Source organism: Adiantum capillus-veneris, chromosome 5 (genome assembly GCF_014529385.1).
Source record: "Adiantum capillus-veneris isolate H3 chromosome 5, ASM1452938v2, whole genome shotgun sequence".
NCBI lineage: Eukaryota > Viridiplantae > Streptophyta > Polypodiopsida > Polypodiales > Pteridaceae > Adiantum > Adiantum capillus-veneris.
Window position 1 is genome coordinate 104,090,022 of NC_140935.1, and position 22,408 is coordinate 104,112,429.

General features: G+C 42.7%; 1 pseudogene; it reads left to right on the forward strand.

Annotated features, from left to right (window-relative positions):
* On the forward strand, positions 1-21,297 carry LOC147457853 (uncharacterized; annotated as a pseudogene).
* The last annotated feature ends 1,111 nt before the right edge of the window (positions 21,298-22,408 follow it).

Consider the following 22,408-nt stretch of genomic DNA (forward strand, 5'->3'; position numbering starts at 1 on the left):
ATGGAGCTTCTATCGCGCACCAAACGGGCTCAGTCCTCTCCACAGCACGTCAAGGAGCAGGTGGGGAAAGAAAGGAAGGCACACAGGCAAAGGTCTCAGGAGCAAGAATCCAGGCAGAAGGAGAGCAAGCCGGTCAGCAAGACACCACCCAGGAACGTTGTCAGGAGTGTTTTGGAGCAAGGGATTGCGGGTATGTATATACACATGCATGGTGCATCGAATAAAGGATTGCCCATTTTCCAGAGCTAGTTGGTTATGTGGGGCCCACATGTGTACAGGTAGGACAACATGTACATAGTGCATCAATTTTCACTATGACCAGTACCAGTGTGTTTTTTCTATAATAACGAGTAGTTGGTAGCGCGTAAAATTTTTTGAGGAAGCTATCCGCGGGCCGACGACATGAGGTAAGCAGGTGCGTCAGATGGCATCTAGTGGAATCAGGAGGTCGAACGGGGTCAATACTTGCACGTGGAGAAGTACGGACACAACGTGGGTGTTTTCTTGTGATACTTATGTAGAAAGGTCATCATGAGGTCCAATTTTTGGGGCCACTTCACGTGGTGGCGGGATGCATTATTGAAAAAAGTTGAGTGCCGGGTGTGCGGATGATGCAAAAAGGTGACAACTATGCACTGCGAGGTCAGTTTTTGGCCTGTTAGGGGTCCGTTTGAGGTCATCTAAAAGGCCAAGGGTGCCCAAGTAAAAAAGCTAAGTGTGGGAACCGAAAAAATAGAGAGAAGACTAGAAAAAACGTGGAGAAGAGAGGAGGAACAGCCGAAGGTGTGGTTTTGGAGTTTTTGGTGCCTGTTTTGGCCGTAAACTGCTCATCCGAGGTCGGATTTGAGCACTTTGACATTGCAGACCAGGGGTTTTGGGCCGTGTCGGACGCGATGGCGCTGTCCATTTTGCCAAATTACTCACTGTTTTTCTGCTGTTTTGGATGTGTAAGTTTCTCCTATGAGCGAAGCTTCTGCTCCAATTTGTGATTGTATCTGGTATATTTTACCCATACTGTGTGAGCTCTTTGCCCCATTGCTGTTGGCCCAAGCTCTATTGTATATAAACATTAGAAATTTTCCTTTTTTGAGCTGAGGTTTTTGGGTGTGTGTGTGTGTATCTCTGTGTGGACTGGGCAAGTGGATAGTCTCTCTCCTCTCACTCCATCGGTGTGTTCCTTGTCTCAGCCAGGTGTGTTGTGTAAGCCAAGTGGTGCCCCCTAGTGTGTGAGTGTGTATCTTCCCAAGAGTGTGTGTCATGTCATTATAGAGGCGTTCTATGTGTTTCCATCCCGCTCACATTCTTTTGGCACCCCCACGGAGGATCTTCTTCGAGTACCTTCTGCTTCGAGATTCGGGATTATAGGTTACAGGTTACAGGGACAGGTACAGGTGATTCACATAGGTACAGGTAGCTAGAGTACAATGATATACTAGCAATGGTGTCACTTGCAGTTGTTGTGGGTATGCATCGTTTGGCGCCTGTTTGAGCGCATTGTCTACTGGATTGTACATTACTTGTGGAACTGCCATTGTACGCCTTTGTGGAGCCATATCTAGTTTTATTTGGCAGTCCTAGCCATTTCTGAGACTTGGTCTGGAAGATAGTCATTTCTGGAACTTAACTATACGAGATTTACATAAGCCTTCGTGTGAGGTTTTATTGAGCTGGGGGATTCTCAAATGTGGAGATCCTTTCGGTGATACAAGTAGCTGGAGCACCCTTTTTGTGACCTCACCATAAGCTATGTACTAGTGATTCCTACTTGATGCTCGGGTTCTATTGTTGGCAGTTTATGCATACATATACAGTCTTTGGGTTCACACTGCTCTACTTCTGGGGAAGCTCTGTCAAAATTTTTCCAAGTTATGATGGCTGGTTTTTTGGTCTTTTGAGCCATTTATGCTGTTATGCTGCTGAAATTCTGACAAAATCAGAGGATAAGACAGGTGCGCTTTCTTGGGAGCTGCATGGTTGACTTTAATGGATGATCAAAATGGCCCTCAATTCACTCCTTTTCATTTAACTCAGAGAATCGAGATAAATGTTCATGTGTCCAGGAAGATCTTTTTCTAGCATCGTATAGTCTTTATGTTCGGGCCAAGAAGATTAAGAGAGATCCTAGAATGTCCTTTGCCTGTTGTAATTCCGATGATTAACTATGAAAACTCATTTGATGTGCATGTGTTTGTCCTTATCTAAATTTGAGCTCCATTGAAGTTTCTTGGAATTGACTTAGTCAAAATTTTTGGGTTCTTGCACGTGCGTTCAAAGGGGTTCTCAAAGCATCGTAGCTTGGGTAGCCATGGCTTTCTCTTATCCGGAGTTTCATGGAAGAAGTGATGAAGATGTGGAAGACCTTTTGGAAAAGATGAAGGTTGCCTGCATTAGCAACCAGATTCATGACCCGGCGCAAATGTTACGCCTTCTCCAAATTTGTTTGAAGAGTGATGCACGAGTTTGGTCCAAAGCATTTGAAGAGGAGTTGCGTGTGGCTGATCCACCTTTAAGATTGAGTTGGGACAATCTAAGGCATGGATTAGAAGTGGAGTTTGTGAAGATAGAAGATCCTGAAAAAGGGTGGCAAGAAGTACAAGGTTTGGTGCAAAACGAAGGTGATCCAGTAGATGTGTACATCCGTAAGTTCTCATTGGCATGGGAGAGAATGTGCAAGGCCTTAGCACCATAGGTACCCCCGCCTGACATGATGAATAAGGACAGGTTCTTGGCTGGGCTTTGGGAGAATATACGTTGGAGAGTGGAGCTAAAGAAGCCTAGGACATATGAAGATGCACTAGAGGTAGCAAGGAACAAAGAGTGGAAGCTGAGAAAAATGAGCCAGTTAGGGGTGGAGTCTTTGTCCATGAGGTCTCAATTTCAGCCTATGGATTCTTTACAAGGTCGCATGTCAGGGGTTCATCATGAACCAGGAGTTGCTGTTACTCCTCAGGTTATGCCAGCAGTGGTTACTACAACAGTGCAAGATGATGGGCTAAGACAAGACATGAGGCAAATGGTAGATTTAATGAAGAATCTTAGTCTAAACATGCATGCTAGGCCAAGTGGGAAATAATCGAGGTCGAGGGAGGTTTGCAAATCATCCAGGAGGTGAAGAAAGGCCAAGGAATGGTGTAGGACAAAGCAATGGTAGGTTTTGGAGGCAGACGCCCACATGCTATAATTGTGGAGAGTTGGGACACATTAGCCCGCAATGTGATAAGCCACCAAGGATGGGGGGAGACATGTATCCATTGCCAAGACAGGTGCTAAGTAGGTCAAATGATTATGGCATCGAAATTAAAGGAGATGAAGGAACCAGTGGATTAACCCAAGAGAAAAAGGGAAAGACAAAAGTGTTAAGTGTAGTCACCTTGGAGAAGGCATCAAAGCTAGAGGATACATTAGTGATGCCTATTGGAAAGATGACCACAGAGGACAAGGAAGGAAGAAGTGCTCCAGGTCCTAGTAAGAAGAAAGGAAAGAGCCATGAAGGCGAGGATGTCAAGGCCAAGAGGAAAAGAAGGGCTCGTCGCAAGTTTCATGTGTCAGATTTTCCACTAGGGGATGGGCAATTAAGTTATGACTTGAAGGAGGATCTGACAAGCAGGAAGGCGGATGTTACTTTTGGGCAGCTCATAGAGATGGTTCCTAAGCTAAAGCGACAGTGGAAGAGGATGGTTAACCCAATGGAGAAAGAGCCAAAGGAAGGTTCAGTGAAGGTGTTGGCGATGGACGAGCTACCAGACATTTTTCCAATAGTAGATGTCTGGCACAAAAGAAAAAATTTGGTACAAGGTTATGTGGATGGTGGAGCCCAAATATGCTTCATAACACACTCATGCGTTGAGAAGATGGGTCTCATAGTGACTGGGGTGTCAGGTTTCCGGATCAGATTGGCAAACCATCAAAAAGTAAAGTGTTTGGGTGTTGTAAAGAGATTAGAAGTGGAAGCATATGATGCAAAGGCAGTGGTTGATTTTCATGTGATGCCAGCAGGGTTGGGAGCATATCCTATTATACTGGGCACACCATGGTTACATGTAGTGGGAGCTGTTCAAGATTGACCACGTGGTACAATTAGCCTCTATGGAAAGACAGGTGCCAAGAAGCTATATAATATGGACACAAGGAAACGATTGGAGGAGCTTTATGAAGATGAGGATGAGTCTAGTGATGAAGACTATTCCACAGTGTCCGACGAGGATAGTGATAGTACTACCAGCAGTGATGAGGATGCTGATGTTGCATTTCTTTTAATGGACAAAGGGATCCAGGAGTCTGGTGTAGTCGCATTTGCAAATGAGATTGAAGATGAAAGTGAAGGGCCTTATGAAGTGATTGAAGGGCTAATGTAGACCAAAGTTGAATCGTCAAATAAGCAGGAATTGATGACACAAATGATCAGTGGAGACCTCTCAGCTATGGAGAAGGAGATATATTTGCACATGTTGGCTAGTTTTCTTGATTTTTTCATTAATTCATATGAAGAGATTAGAGGGTTCAAGGGCGAAGAGATGCATATAGACCTGAAAAAGATGCATATATAGCTAAGAAGGATGGGCCAAGAGAAGATGGAAGCCTTGCGGGAAGAGGTAGAAAAGTTATTGAAGGCAGTGTTCACAGTCCCTGTGGAGACCACAAAATGGGTGAGTCCAGTAGTTGAAGGCAGGGTTCATAGTCCCAGTGGAGACCACAGAATGGGTGAGTCCAGTAGTTGTCAGTCCAAAGAAGGATGGAAAGTGGAGGATTTGTGTAGATCTTAATCCCTTAAATGCAGCCACGAAGAAGAACCCATATCCCATTCCATTCATTGATCAGATCTTGGATTCAGTGGCAAGTTATGAGAGGTACAGTGTGTGTGATGGTTTTTCAAGCTATTTCCAATTGAAGATTGCTCTTAAAGACCGCACAAAGACCACTTTTATTACGCCATGGGGCTGCTATTGCTACACAGTATTGCCATTTGGGTTGTCAAATGGACCATCTTTCTATCAAGAGAGAGAGCAAATTGGGTATTGGAACCATTCATTGGTAGTTGTGTTAAAGCTTTTATGGACGACTTTTGTGTCTATAGCAGTAGGGCTGAACACCATGAGAAGCTGCAGATGGTATTGGCTCGATATGATGAATATGGAGGACAACTAAATCCAAAGAAATGTCATCTAGCATAGCCAAGGGTGAAGTTATTGAGCCATATGGTGTCAGAAAATGGCATTGAGGCTGATCCGGACAAGGTTAAGTCTATTATTCTTCTTCCATCACCTACGAGTACAAAGCAATTGGCAACTTTTATACTCAAAGTGACATGGCACAGTTTATTCCATTGTCTTCTCAGCTCCTTTATCCATTATAGCAAGTGGCAAAGCATGATCCATTGCAATGGGATGATAAGTGTGAAGAAGTGTTTCAAGAGGTCAAAGAGGTGTTAGGGGGGTTGTTAGCCATGCAAGCTCCTGATTGGGAGAAAGTCATTAGGAAAAAATTGGACCCCCTTGGGGCTATGTAAGGATTCCTAATTTTAAGGGATTAAAGCTAATTTTGTAGGGGATGGAGGGAACAAAGACAACAAATAGGGCTACTTTTGTAGCTCTCTCTCTAACTTCTCTCTAGATAGGAGAGGGGGGGAAAGTAGGGAATGAGGGTCACGCAAGCCTGGAAATTGAAGGGTGCCCTTGTACTTCCTAGGGAAGGGGAATTCCCTTAGTTGGCCTTCGGAGAGGAAGGTCCATTATACACTTTTCCCGTCATCATGCAAGGCAAAAATGCACCAACCCATCACTCGATACCCCTTAATTTTCTTGCTTCTACTTTTGGTGTATCTTTTGTTGTTCCATACTTAAGAGGAGCTAGCATTAGGTATTCTTTAATTAAATTCGATGGTTAATAAATTTTTAGAATATTGGTATATTATACTTTAGCTCTGTTTGCTCCTCTTCCCCCCAAAAGCATCACCATTCGTTTTCACGTCTCTCTCTCTCTCTCTCTCTCTCTCTCTCTCTCTCTCTCTCTCTCTCGCTCGCTCTCACTCACACACAACACACACACACACATCTTGAGAGCACTCACTTTAGCCAACATGTGCCACAAGAAAAGTATGCAAGAGTGTGCAAATTTGAGGGACATTTGTGAGGTGAGGCCCTCTGACAAAAGGAAGAGGAGGGAGGCAATTCAACGAGGTAAGGCCCTCTAAGAGGAAGGTGTCTTGGTCAATGCCTATTGAAACAAAGGTATGGACGACATGATCTAGGAGTTTGTGCAAGGGTAGAGGCTAGGGGCCAAGATGTGGTTCGAGATTCTCTTGGCATATAGTGACCTTTCAACGGGCATGCTCCTACTTGCATGCTATAGCTACAAGTAGTAGAGAGGGCACTAGGTGGCGCAAAGAGAGAAAGAAGTGTACATAGAAAGTGTTCATCTCTCATGTGAAGCCATGTACAAGCCATAAATGCGTTGAGAGAGAGAGAGAGAGAGAGAGAGAGAGAGAGAGAGAGAGAGAGAGAGAGAGAGAGAGAGAGAGAGAGAGAGATCGTGACTTGTTTCCTTGAGCCTCAATGCTATCTCCTCATTTCCTTTAAAAGATTCAAAACTCAACTGTAGTCACACATGCGCTAGAGGCTAGGTCATTAGAGGAGGAGCTTAGAGGTCACTAGATTCTAGAATCATCATGCACGTTGCACACATCACAAGTCTGGTTGTATCAGACTTTGCATTGCAAAGAATCTACATCCATATAAAATCCATAACTAGTGAGCTGCCACTCTCAAGTCTTAAAAATTTAATTTTGAAGGTCTTAATTAAAAATAACATATAAAAAGTGTTATCTCTTCTTTGATTTAGGTGATGGGATTCAAATTTTAATAAATTTAAACTTATATTTTACCACCTTAGAGCTTAGGCTTGGTTTTTTTTTCTAATACGTAAGAAATGCTCAATAGGAGCTATTTATATTAAAGAAGAAAAACACTACAAGTGTCTTGGCTTTTATATGAACCCGCAACCCACCATTAGAGACCATGAAGACCCCATGTGCATCACATGCCACAAGGAGCATAAACACCATAAAGACTAGGATCTTACAAACAATATATTTGGACACAGATCTTAGGCAGCGGATGCCACCACATCGAGGTCCTTGCCACCCCACCCCAACATGTCCAATGGATAGGAAGACAAAACGACACACGCCAGAAAATTATAATATATCAGAGAAACTTCCTACCACCACAAAGCTCAAACTAAAACAAGTCGATCCTGAATGCAACACATCGGAGTTACACCTTAGAACTTAAGCTCATGTTTTAACTAAGAAACCTTCTACTTTGATTCTTTTTGGGCTATTTTATAGAATTTATCTTTGAAGGGCATTTTCAAAACTTGCCCTTCCTAGTGAAGGCTTATTTTCAAAGGACCCGTCTACTGGGAAGGGGCCTCTGAACGGCATGCTCTGCACCGGGAAGGCCTATCACAAAAGTGCCATGCATGTGCAGGGCTAGACCCCTAAGGAAGGATGGGAAGGGTTGCAATTTCCAGCACTATGAGGGTGGTAAAGTAGGAGGAAGAGGGGGGATAAAGTAGGAGAGAGAGGGGAGTAAAAAGAGAGAGAGGAGTAAAAGTAGAGAGAAGAACCATTCTCTCTCTACCTATCACCAAACAAAGAGAGTAAGTAGTTATGACAAAATCCACTTTTCAGTTCGTGCATCAATTCACCCAAAAAAATGAATTTTTTATAAAATCTTCAAAATGGATCTTTTAAGCTTTCAAAAGGTCCATATATATATATATATATATATATATATATATATATATATATATATATATATATATATATATATATATATATATATATATATGATAGTATTTTTTTAGAAGAATCCAGCTTTTATAATCTCCAAATCTAAAATTCCCTGGATCCCTCTCTACATTAATTCCACAAAGAGAGTAAGTAGTTATGACATCTTCCACTTTTCACCTCGTGCATCAATTCACCCCAAAAAATGATTTTTTAATAAAATCTTCAAAATGGATCTTTTAAGCATTAAAAAGGTCCCTATATATATATGTATATATATATATATATATATAACAATATTTTTTTAGAAGAATCTAACTTTTATAAGCTCCAAATAAAAAATTCATTGGGTCTCTCTCTACATTAATTCCAAGAATAAATAGATAATGCCACATCATCAAAACGTCCATCTAATAAAGCCCAAAAATTGAAATTTTTAAAATTTAAAAATTTCGCTCCTTTGAGCTCAAAAATTGAACCTATATATGAAAAAATATATTGTTAAGTCTTTTTATCCCAAAAATTGTTTGTTTATCCCAAAAAGTATATCTTATCAAATTTTTTTCCCATCATAACTTTTCACCATGTCTCTTCACGACATAACCAATGAATCACCTGCGCAGTCATCTACTAGGTCAACTAATGTCAGTCTGCGTCTACTGATCGAATTTGCTCCCACAAAAAAAAATGACGAGAAAGCATCTCAACCGGCATCCGTACGACGGTTTCGAGGAGAAACCAATGTTGACTTGTGGCTTGATGGAGGGTTGTATCCAAAAGATCCGCTCGTGGGCTGTCATCCGACATTCGTACACTCCCAAGCTTAATCAAATATGTGGGAGAAGGAGAACATGGTCTTCTTGGGTATTGTAAGAGATTGGACTCCAATCACGCAGGTGCGTCGGCATATTTCCGACAACAATGTCAAGTGTTACACATTCATTCCACAAATCTCCAACAACAACTACATTCCACAGAGAAACAACTCAAAGATCTTAAAGAGGAGATGAAAGCTATAGAAACAGAGGTAACTAAGCTACAGATTGCAATGATGCACCTAAAAGCCACTCCATTTGGCATGCATGAGCGTAAGAGGGAGTTCTCTTCCATTGAAAACTTAGCCTCTAATGGAGGGGCACATAAGAAGGGGATCACGGCAACCATGCATTTTTTTTAATTCACAGTGTTCATAACTCTCAAATAATTTCCATCAATTTGTAACTCGGTTTACCTTTTGAAATAGGACATATATACAAGATGTGTGTGGAAGTTTTAGACAAGAGGACCGTTGCAATCTTCTCCTAGGATGCATCTCAAAGGAAGATATACTTTACATCATAGGTTGTGAAAAGGCCAAACACATGAAAGATGCCATCACAAAGGAGATCCTAAAAAAGATCTCTAACCTTGTGTCTGAGGATGATGTCCAGAGATCTTGTGATGAGGTTGGGATCAGCACAAATGCATACCATGCACTTCATGGATTGATGAAAGATGCATTACGAGAGCAAGGCATCACCAAGAATTTATTTCCTATTCCACATAGGGTCCGACTTGCAAAAAAAGCAAACAATGATCTCGTTCGAGAATCCCTTGGCGAATACAAACACATTGAAGGATCCATGGTGTACTCTTCCACGAGTGCCAAGTTACGTTGTAATATAAACGGAGGCAATACTATTCCTGATGGGGAAAAGTCTTTTAGTTAGCATCAATTCAACAATATTTTTGTTGACTTGAAACGACTAGAACGAGCTATGGTTAAATTTTATGCTTTGTCTCCGCAAGGTAATACAAATTGTAATGTCATTTTTTATTTGTAATGAATATCATTTAGTATAACAATTCAATTCCTGTGTTGTTTCAGGACTTGGAGAGAAGCTCATATTTATTCTTAAGCTAGATGAATGTCAAATTGTCAAAGGACAGAGATTGGAACGTATGAGTGTGACACTCATGAATGAGGCAATGTTTTTTGCAAAAGTCGATGCTATCGGTGATCATTCTCAGAAACCATCATTTAGTGTACAATTGGAAAAAGAAATATGGTGGTTAGAAGCTTTTGAAGTTCCGAAAGAGACTCATGAGGTGTTGGCATGGGTCTTCTCTAAGATCCCGTGGATCACAGGGGTTATTAAGGCACAACTAGAGGGAGAAAAGCTAGAAGTAGATGGAGTAGGTACATTTGATGTTGAGTGGCACTTAGGAGGTGATATAAAAACAATCAAATGTATACTTGGGTGTAAACAAGGTGCTTCATCACTTATTCCTTGTCCATATTGTGTACGAGGATACAAGGAGAGTACTCATGGCTCCACGTCTTCGAAGAAAAATATCAAGGGAAGTCAGGCAACAGGGTCAATGGATGATGATGCAAGGGATTGGGTGTGCTCAGTGTTGAAGTTTCCTTTCATGGAGGTCCCCAATCGGTCGACAAAAGATAAAACATGGCATCCCATTATCAATTTTCCACTTACAAATGTACACTTTTGCACTTTGCATGCCTTTATGCGTATATTTGATCTCTTCTTAAAGCTTCACATAGAGTACGCTTTCACAATGAAACCACTTTCCAGATCCGTGGAAGCCATTGGAATAGTTGAAGAAATTCTAAATTCGATTGGATGTCATGGTGGCAATGTTTCTATCATCGGTGAGGTGGAAAATATACATGAAGTGCCACAAAAAGTATTTATGAATGGTGTGAAAGCACGTAGGTTTTTCAAGAAACCAGAGATGCGAAAGGAGAGGGGTGAGGAGGATGATCCATGGGAGCTATGGAAAGCTCTTTGCAAGTGTACGACCGATCAAGATTCAAATCCCGTGCTTGTAAATCTGCGTAGGCAAGTGTGGCACCACTTGGAGTTAGTGCTTCAAATCATGTGGAAACCCCAAACCATGAGCGAGCAACACAATTTGTTCAAAGATCACATTTCGAATTTCACTAAAGCATTTGTGCAAGTGTGGGGAGAGAGAAATATCACACACTACATGGTAAGTTACTTTGTTCAGTTCAAATTTTGATGCTATACATAAATATTTATTTGATCTAAGCATTTTTTCTTGATGCAGCATATTTTGTATGCGCATGGAGCATTCTTTATGTCAAAATATGGTTCATTAGACATGTGGAGCACTCAAGGAATGGAAAAATCACATTATCAAGCCAAAGGTGTTTACTTTAAAAATACACGTCACGGTGGTGAAACTACGAGATCCAACTACATGAAGGAGATGTTGGATTGGTTCTTTCGTTGTTCTTTGGGGAGATGTCATGCCATAGAGCGAGCGCGGAAGTCAAATCTTGCCAGGGAGGTTAGGAGACAATCTCGACTTACTGCTAAAGAGAAATGGAGAAACTCCACCGGACCCCTTAATCATGCTCGGTGGCATGTAATCTCCATAGAGTGGGCCAACGTTGGTTACCCAACATGTAAAACAAATGATGCTACGCAATGTAATGTTTATGTTTGTAGATGTCTTTGTTGAGTTGCATATAATACTTCTCCATTTATCCATTTTTTGTTTTTTATATTTTGATGATATTAAAAGTTTTTTTAAGTGGCCTAGTCAAGTGTGAAGAGACCTTTTTTTTTAAAATAGAGGGCTTTTAGAGAAGAGGGAATCTCATTTTCAATCTTGCCCCTTCTTACACAATGGCACGCACAAAGCAAACAACAAGAAAAGATCAACCTTTTTTTGCTCACCCTCACTCATCTGTCCAAGGTGCTCAAAAACCACCTTGGATACACGAACAAGAGCTCTTAGAAGCGATGGAGAGGGAATGGTCAGGTGAAGAGCAACAAGATGGACAACCTTCACACAAGAAGAAATGAGTAGTGACATCAGACACAGAAACTGAAATGGACAACGAAGCACAAAGCCCACCATGGAGCGGATAGGAGATCCCAAGAAATCATCGAGTTCCGGCTGGGAAGACATTGCCACGTGGATTCGGCGCTCTGCCGTCAGATCAGCGTAGAGGTGATCATGGGTTACTAAATGAAGAGGATTTTGAGGATATAGAAGACGAGCCAGTTGGAGCGCAGGGTGGAGTTGAAGAGCCAGTTGGAGCACATGGTGGCCTTTAAAATGCGCAAGCTCCTCCTCGCAAGCCCTCTCGTAGAAAGAAAAAGTTTTTCAAGGTTCTCCCTCGCAAGGCCCATGTCCCAAATCCTACCATCCCTCAACAACGGGCTCTTGCTGTGAAGGGATGCATTCCAAAGGCGTTGCAAGAGATTCGTCACTGTCAAAAAACTTTAGACCTTCTCATCCGCAAGGCACCATTCATACGTTTGGTGAAAGAGATCATGCAAAGTTATCAAATGGCGTTTCGAGTTCAAGGTATCGCCATAGAAGCTCTGCAAGAAGCAGCAGAATATCATCTAATTTCTCTTTTTGAAGACACCAACTTGTGTGCTATTCATGCAAAACAGGTGACAATAATGCCCAAGGATTTAGCTCTTGCGCATCGAATCAGAGGAGAGAGAGAGATTGAATTTGACTTTTATGCAATTTTGGCAATGTAAAGATATCTTTTTGAAATATAACGAGTCATGGCTTTTTCAAATATAACGAGTCGTGTACATTTGTGTTTTAATTGATATAAGTAAAACTTAGTAGAGAGAGAGAGAGAGAGAGAGAGAGAGAGAGAGAGAGAGAGAGAGAGAGAGAGAGAGAGAGAGAGAGAGAGAGAGAGAGAGAGAGAGAGACGGAGATGTGGATAGAAGAGCTGTCAACCAAGTGTGGTTGATTGATCAATAACCAAAAAAGGCATAATATCATTGTATTCTTATAAATGCCTTCTCGCGCGCCTCTGCGGCAGGCCCCTAGACAGCCTTTTTAAACTTTCTTTAGGTTAAGTTTAGAAGAATATAATGATATTTTGTTTTTTTTGGTGTTATTTATATGAAAAAAACTCTTTATTTTGATTCAGAGAATTGCACAATCGTATCACAAGATAGAACCAATCACGTGACTGTCTATCGTACCATAAACTCAATATAGAAGATGTAAAGTACCAGTTAAAATCAATTCCCATTAGAAATTTGAAATAACAAAGTACAAAGATGTGATATATCTCATTACAAATTTGAAGGAGTTAATTACAAGATTTATGGAGCTATTGAGTGCTTGAGCCATCTAAGATATGGGGAGCAATGTTTTCTCGGAGCTCTTGGGCGCAGGCAATCTGTTTGTGCAGCACATCCCAAGCAATTTGTTCCACATTGCTTAGACCTACAGCTTGGCTTAAGGCCACGTTACAAAGCACACGACCACGAATGTGTGTCACAAATGCAACACTGGCCAAAGATTTATTTACAAGATATATAACTTGGGAGGCTTGAGATATGGTTGACAGGCATAGGATACGGCTCATTGCTTTCATCATTGACACCCAAAATTGACCACAAGGAGTGTACTCCTTGTGGATTATCGCAAAGCCGTCCTGGGGGATCTTTCCAAGGTAATGCGCAAGAGACGAGTGCCATCCAAAAGCTTGGCGCCTACCATCTCCTCCCCGACCTGCATGCTCATCCAACTCCACAACATTCTACAAAGAAATCAATAGGTAAATAAGATTTCAGAATGCAACAATGAAAATTAACGTAATCACAAAACAAAAATTAATTAATATCTCTTGTTTTTCGTCATCCTCATCGTTTATGCCTTTGCTGTCAAGAGAAATAGATGAATTGGGAGCCATAGCGACACTCTCAAGTTCATCTATATGAACAGGCATAGGAGTGCGTTGGGCTTCAAGCAATGCGCGTGTAGCTACAAACTCAACCTCCGACACAGATGAGTGCAGTGCATCTGTCACCGCCACCATCGCCAACTCCACTGTATCTACCACACTCTCTCCAAGGGGAAGGAGGCTTCGATCCAAAGGATCGGAGGGGTCAATGGCAGAGGACTCTATAGTGGCACAGAGGATGGATAGACACTCATCCATGCGGATGTCAAAAGTCTTTTCAAGATCATGTAAAAACAAATATTCCTCCCCATTTATGACAATTGGGGAGAGGTGTTCAAAAAAAACCTCCGGAGTTAATGTCTCCTCCGGCGCATTTGCAGCGGGCTTAAAGGATGCTTCTGCACCCTCATCACCCATGGATTTGGCGGCATCAATGACACCTCCTGGGTAGGTTAGGGCAAGAATATTGCCCTCTTTGCTTGCATCCCAGGGCGCTGTAATGGGCTCCTTTGTGTCCTTGACGACACCCCCAAGGCTTAACTAAGGCAAACTCACCTCAGATTTTTCAGGCTCCTCCGCAAGAAGAAACACAAAAGTCGCCAAGCGACTTAGTGGGTGCCTACCTTCTTCTTTTTCAAACGTGAATATTCAATGTACTGACCTGCCTCACCCGCAATTACACAAAATCGTTGAAGCCGCTGGGTGAAAGGCCGATCGCCTTTGTGTATGTAGCGAAGCAAATCTCATGGAATCCACAATTCCCCTTGTCCGACAATTGGTACAACATACTTGTCGATGTAGAATTTATAAAATTCCAAGATAGGCTGAAAAGATTGGCTGTTTAGGTGAATAGTTGCGTTCACATCAGGGAATTGGGTGAAGAAATTGTGAAGATAGTCACTATCTTGCCACTCGGTTGTTTGTAAAAACGCTTGGAAGCGTTGTAACGCCGTGACTTCGGGAGGGGTGGAGGAGGATGCCATAATGCTAGCTCTTAAGGTAGGAATGCAAAGAGTGCTAGAGCTCAAATGAGAGTGTGAACAGGCTATGTAGGTGAATTGTGGTGTCGTCCGATGCAAAATTTTGTATCTTCTCCATGCTCTAAACCATTATCACTAAGTGCTCCCGCACATTGGCCAATGTCCAATGCTTGTTCACTTGGACGGTCTCAACGGCACCACTCGACGATTTGATTGCAATATCAAATACCTCAATTGTAGCATCGGTGGATTGCAATGGAATCCATTCACCAAGCTTGCACATCCATCTTTCATAGAAGTACCGCACGTAAAGGGTGGAGCGCACCTTGATGAAACGGATAGCAATGCCAAAACATCCAACCTGACACCGAAAGCGATCTCTGTTGTGAAGTCCTTCAAGATACCCCCACTTCTCGCCAAGGATGGATTCCAATGTATCGTATTGTAGATCTTTGCAAACATACATAGTATTTGTATGATGGAAAGGCAAAGATCCAAAGATGCTAGCGAAGACATGAGCAGGACAACACCATCCAAGCCCAACGGAACGCGAGGCTTTTCCAAACTTTAATGATGCTCTCACATCAGCTATAATCTTGGATTTCAAAGACATTACAGTGAATGCATCTGGCTTTGGCCACTCCATGCTACGCAAGGTTGTAGCTCTCCGTAGCCTTCCTCATCTGTAGGTACAATGTACTTGTGGGTGTAGAAGAACACCCTTTGTCGTGCAAGGTTTGATGAAGTTGTGTTGGAGAAGAGCATATCCCCGAGACTTGCATGCATGGCCATGAATGTGCCTGAAAGGCACGAGAGTGGTTGCTCCTCCCTAAGGCTAGAAGGGAAAACATCTACATAGAAACAAAACAGCCCGTGAGATGTAAAAAGTCCATTTTTTTGTTACCACCAAAACCATTGAAGTGCAAGGGACATACAGTTACAAGGAAAACCCCTTGGGTTGGTGATCCCTTGTAGACGCATGTGTCCAAACATGAAGACATGTTGAACGATTTCCACCGTACCCTTGTCTCTTACTTGCTTGAAACCTATTAGTCTTCCCTTCCAATGGAGATCAACGTTTGTTCTTTCACGACAACGCGATGGGGACCGATTGTGGAAGGCTGCATGTAGACCGATTGTGGAAGGTTGCATGTAGACCCACGCACCTTCTTGAAAAACGTGAGGTTCCCATTGCTGCTCCTCATTCTTCGAGTTGTGGAGAACCATACTTTGAATGATGGGTTTGGGGAGTCTATTTTGACCATTGTTTGCCATGGATGCTTAAGTGGGAGGTTGAAATTGCAATGGAGAGATTGGGGAAGGAGGAGGAAGACAGAGTTTAGAGAGAGAGTGGGAGCTTAAAGTTGCAATGGAGAGCTTGAGGAAGGAGGAGGGAGACATAGTTTAGAGAGAGAGTGGGAGCTTAAAGTTGCCATGGAGAGCTTGAGGAAGGAGGGAGACAGATTTTAGAGAGAGAGTGGGAGCTTAAAGTTGCAATGGAGAGCTTGAAGAAGGAGGAAGGTGTAAGAGTTTAGAGAGAGAGTGAGAGCTTTGTGTTATGGAAAGGGGCTATGGAGGAAGGGAGTCTTGGGAAAGAGGTTCTAGAGTGACAAAATGACTTTTTGATCATAGGGTAGGTTTGGGGGGAGTTTTGGATAGAATATTTTGAATTTAATTTTTTTTGACACTTTTGAAATTTTAGGGTTTTTGCAAAAACGTATCTGTGGACCCCCCCCCCCCCCTTTTTTTCCCCTCCCTCTTTTACCCATCCACCTCCCTCTAGGATACAAAGCAATAAATGAGTGGACAACCCTATTATTCTCTCTACTTTCTTAGGTTCTACACTTATATACATTGCTCTCTTCCTATTGGCTGGAGCCTAATTAACCTTAATCCTATATGGCCCAAGGAGAGTCCACATTTTTCCTAATGTATTTTATGTAAATCCATCAGTAGGGGATGATGCCATTGGAGCCATGCTATTGCAAAAGGGGGAAGGGCAGCCATTATATGAAGCCAGTGTATTGTGCAAGCCGAGTGAAGTTGGTGGCAGAGAGAAAATTCTCGGAAGTAGAGCTAGTGATGGCTAGTGTAATATTTGCTTGTCGACGATTTCGTCATTACTTGCTACCACGACCTTTTATTTTCTTGACGAGTTATTCCTTTTTGCCACAATTAATTAATGGCACTAACATGTCAAATGTGGTGAAGAAATGGATAATTGAGCTGCAAGAGTTTGAGTTCTCTTTTCTAGTGGAAGATAGTTTGAGTTCTCTTTTCTAGTGGAAGACAGTACAAGGGCTACCCTAGCCGATTTGTTGACCTACAAGGAGAATCCCCTTATTGTTAAGGAAGATGTGGCGAGGAAGGTAGTTGAAGAAGTGCCACAGATCAACAATGCACATGTGTTTTTCTTTGATGGCTCATACAGAAAGAGCCATGATGCGGCTTCAGGGGGTATAGCACTTTATGATCCAGAGGGGAAGCTAGTATGCAAGAGAGGGTTCAAATTGGATGCGCATAGTAACAATGAGGCTGAATATGCTACGTTGGAAGCCAGATTACACATTTGTTTGAAGCATGGGGTTAGAAGGTTGAGTATAAAAGGTGATGCCTTGTTAGTTGTGAAGCAAGTGTTGGGTGTGTGGAAGAGCAAAAACACCTCATTGAACGAAATGTGTTTCAGAATTAAAGGCCTGTTAAAAAATTTCTAAGCATGGAGCATCAGACATATTGAACGTGCTCTAAATGGAGAGGCACATGAAGTAGCTCAAAGCATGATTGGAGAGCTATTTGTGTTGAGGACCACTTTACCTCTTTATCATGGCCGGGAAATTTTGGCTCAAGAAGAGGAGTTTTTGCTAATAGGAATCATTCCAAAGGAGATTCAGAAGTCTAAGATGTATGGTTTTGTGTGTAGAGCATACAGGTACAAATTGATTGATGATGTCTTATACATGAAAGGGGCTGATCTCGTGCTGAGACGTGTACCTTGGCGGGAGGAGCTTTACAGAGTGTTGGAAGAGAATCATGAAGGCGCATGTGGCGGCCATTTTTCTCTAAAGATCACTTTGCATAAGATCTTGCAAGAGGGGTATGTCTGACCTAGTTTGCACAAGGATGTTAACCATTGGTGTAGGTCTTGCAATAGGTATCAAGCATTTGGGAAGAGAGCATTGAAGCCAAAGCTACGAAAAACCATTATGGTGTTTGATGTGTTTGAAAAGTGGGGGATTGATGCAATAGGACCGTTACCTATCACAAGCAGGGGGAAAAGCTATATTTTGACTGCAGTGGACTATCTCTCTAGATGGGCAGAGGCTATAGTAGTAAAACAGATCAAAGCAAAGGACGTGGCAAAATTCGTGTATGATGAAATATGTTGCAAGTTTGGGGTGCCATTGGAGCTACTTTCAGATAAGGGGCTAGGATTTAGAGCTAAACTGCTAGAGTTCTTATGCATGAAGATGAAGATTAGGCACCAGCATACCACTCCTTATTATCCCCAATGTAATGGCTTAAATGAAAGATTCAATGGTGAGTTGGTAGAGATTCTTTCAAAAGTGACAGAGCACCAAGGAAAGAATTGGGATTTGGAATTGCCTAGTGCGTTATGGGCTTACCGTACTTCGGTGAAGACAAGTACAGGGTTTACTCCATTTCATTTGGTGTATGAAAAGGAAGCACTATTGCTTGTGTAAGTAGAGTTGCCTTCAGTCAAGATGTTAGAGAAGTTGCTTGGGCCACCTAGTGATGCATTCAAAGAGAGGCTCTTGCAGTTACAAGAGGTTCAGTTGGATAGAATGAGCGCATTGGAGCATTATGGGCAGATGCAGGATAGGGATTTGGCAAATACAAATGAAAAGGTCAAAAGTAAGGGTATCAAGAAGCATGACTTGGTTTTGCGCTACAACAGTAAGCTGGACAACACCTTCCAAAAGAAGTTTCAAATTAAGTGGGAAGGCCCTTTCAAGGTAGTGGACTGTTTTCCAAATGGTACATATCAGTTGGCTAACCTAGATGGGATTCTACATAAGTCAAGGGTAAATGGATTGCGTCTTAAATTATATCATGCCAGGTTAATGATGGTGGAGCAAGATGAGCTGTCTGTGGATCAAGCAATGTATGTGAAGGATGAGGAGACCTGTGATGCGGAGAGTCTCATCTCTCTTTTTGCTGTTGCTGATCATGAATGATCTAGCAGGCTAGGGGATGGGCAAATTATGTCAGGAGTTTTTTGGAGCAAGGGATTGCGCATATGTATATACACATGCATGGTGCATCGAATAAAGGATTGCCCAATATCCAGAGACAGTTGGTTATGTGGGGCCCACATGTGTACAGATAGGACAACATGTACATAGTGCATCAATTTTCACTATCACCAGTACCAGTGTGTTTTTTCTATAATAATGAGGATTTGGTAGCGCATAAAACTTCTCGAGGAAGCTAACCGCGGGCCGATGACATGAGGTAAGCAGGTGCGTCAGATGTTATCTAGTGGCGTCAGAAGGTCGAACGGGGTCAAGACTTGCACGTGGAGAAGTACGGACACAACGTGGGTGTTTTCTTGTGATACTTATGCAAAAAGGTCATCATGAGGACCAATTTTTGGGGCCACTTCACGTGGTGGCGGGATGCATTATTGAAAAAAGTTGAGTGCCAGGTGTGCGGATGATGCAAAAAGGTGACAACTATGCACTACGAGGTTAGTTTTTGGCCTGTAATTGAGGTCATCTAAAAGGCCAAGGGTGCCCAAGTAAAAAAGCTAAGTGTGGGAACTAAAAAAACAGAGAGAAGACCAGAAAAAACGTGGAGAAGAGAGGAGGAACAGCCGAAGGTGTGTTTTTGGGGTTTTTGGAGCCTGTTTTGGCCGTAAACTGCTCATCCGAGGTCAGATTTGAGCACTTTGACATTGTAGACTGGGGTTTTGGGCCGTTCTAGACGCGATGGCGCTGTCCATTTTTCCAAATTACTCACTGTTTTTCTACTGTTTTGGCTGTGTAAGTTTCTCCTATGAGCAAAGCTTCTGCTCCAATTTGTGATTGTATCTGGTCTATTTTACCCATATTGTGTGAGATCTTTGCCCCATTGGTGTTGGCCCAAGCTCTACTGTATCTATTGTATCCTATTTTGAGCTGAGTTTTTTGGGTGTGTGTGTGTGTGTGTCTTTGTGTGGAGTGGGCAAGTGGATAGTCTTTCTCCTCTCACTCCATCGATGTGTTCCCTGTCTCGGCCAAGTGTGTTGTGTAAGCGAAGTGGTGCCCCCTAGCGTGTGTGTGTGTGTGTGTATCATTCCAAGAGTGTGTGTCAAGTCATTATAGAGGTGTTCTGTGTGTTTCCATCCCTCTCACAACGTCGTGCATGCTTCTCCAAACAAAAGATGTGCATCATCTACTTCTGAGCGGGAGGACCATGACACACACAGGGTGAAGAAGAGACGACCAAATCCTACTCATGCAACACCTGTTGTAGAGGAGAGGCAAGCTTGTCGTTCCCGATCAGACCAAAACGCTGGAACACCTGGTTCTCCTGCACCAATGTCTAGGTGGCACCCTCATCATGTCAACTTTGAGAGGAATAGCCAGTTTTGCATGACAAAAGAAGAGGCCCATGAGGTGTACAAGCTTAATTGTGCTGGATAGGATCCTAGGCTCCTCAATGAGGAGGATTTTTCAGATGAAGACTGGCCGCAAGTGTTTACTGAGGTGCCAAAGAGAGGCAGCAAAGTCAAATGCAGGTTTGTTAAGAAGGAATTCTGGAGCAAATTATACTCCATGTTCACTTCGGTGTACGAGGAGCCTCCTAGGAACTATGGTATGGAGGTAACAAAGGCATTTTATCGGGGTTTCCTCTATGAACATTTGAGAGGGACTGTGAATTGGGCAGCTTTTGCTGAGAGCATTGTAGCCAATATGGAATCTAGCAAGCTGCAACAGCTGAAGAAACAGAGATGGGCAACATTCCACTCTTCAAGTGCACCGCAGAGCTCGTGGCACATGACCATGGTTACAAATGTAGATGATGGGGATGCCAACAGGGGTTCTGGCTTGCACAATGCGGCCAAATTTTCAAGGCTTGGAAATTTGTCTCTTTGTGAACTTGATGATGTTGGAATGGTTGTGGCACTCAGCCACGCAAAGGCATTAACGAAGTACCATAAAGCGTGTAAAAGACGACATGCCATGCAGGCGAATGTGCATCGAAATGAGGGGGCAATGTCAATCATTCATAGTGTGACAACGCAGCTTGCAAAAGCCAAACATCGATTGGGGGAGCTACAATCATCTGCGGTGGACAGTGCTAATAAGGAAAGGGAGAAGGCACGGATCTTCAAGCTCGAAATGATGCTAGAGACCTTGCAAGCTGAGGTGGAGGATGATGACTGCAGTTCAGAGTTACTTGAGATTACTAGGGAAATTGAGATGAATGAAGAAATTCTCCCTATACTGAATGCTCGTGTCAATTTTGTAAACTCCATGCAACGCAGGAAAAGCCCGGTTCATTTGTTGCAAGTTCCATGCCCCAAAGTGCCACCACCTAATGCTAAGATATTGCAGGTGCCTGATAGTTGCAGTGCATGTGGCCTGCTCATGTATGACGAAGAGGCATTGGGGATATTCATACTCCCCTATAGACATGCTTACCACATATATTGTTTTGCCAACCGTGCTGGCAGAGAGGGAAAATTCTTGGCTACAAGTTGTGGTTGTCTCATCCCAGATAATATCAAGGAATTAATGTTTGTAGACAGTGGGGGCGACACTTCTCCTGGATGCTTAAAGTTTGGTAAGCAGGTCATTTTGCTCATTTACATATGGTATCTGTGAATGTGGCTAAGAATGTGCATTGTTATTACCATCTTCCTAGGTAACATATGGGTAGGTACCTAACATAGAGGTAGTTGTGTTTGTGGTAGAATTAGTCTACTACCAGTACAACTTTAGGCTTGTGCATACTTGTAGGTGTCATATGAGCATGATCTCAAAGGTGGCTACCTATAATTGCATCTCCACAAGTACTAGCTTCCAAAGTGGTGCTTACTGGGGTAGACATCTAATAGTGTGACATGAAGGGTAGCCACCTTGTTAGATAGTAGCTATGGTGCCTATTTCTTAATGGCTGGCAGTTTCCCTCCAAGAGAACTGTGGTACCTCTTGTACGTGTGGTAGCAATGTGGTTGGCTAGGTGGTACCACGTATAGGTGTTCTAGACTGGATATTAGCTGGCAAGGTGGTTGCTTGCAAGGTGGCAGCTGGCTGGGTGGTAGATGGCTACCTGCTAACTAGCTACCACTAGCTACTCAGAGCTAGCTAGTGACTAGCTATTGTTGAGTGGTGACTACCTAGTCAACACTACCTAGTCACAGGTAGCCACCCTTCAACACTACCTAGTCACAAATGTTGACTTGCTAGCTGGTTGGGTAGTATGTGGCTAGGTGACTAGTGACTATGTGGTAGCTTCTACAAAGGTGGTAGTACCTATGGTAGGTGGTGGTCCACCCCACCCAAGTCAGACCTGCCTAGTCACAAGTGCTGACTTGGTTGCTGGCTGGATAGTAGGTGGCTAGGTGGCTAGTGGCTTATGTGCTAACTACTCCAAAGGTGGTAGCTATGGTAGGGGGTGACTACCAATTTATTTCCATGATCATGTGTCTTACATTCAATCTTTAGGCACCAATGTTGTACTGGCTAAATTGTAGCTACTATGGTTTGAGCCACCCAACACAGTGTTGTTACCCACTAGTATTGTGGTAGCTACCAGTTTGGGGATAGCTACCTTTTTCATGAAATGGTATCTAGCATGGTGGGACATAATCTTTAAGGTTATATCCATTGATTGTTATCTTGTCATAACCTAAATTGTCTAATGCTTGTGCAGAATCTACCTCCAAGAAAAAAAGTGAGGCGCAGGTCCTTTCAACCAAATCTGATGACAGTT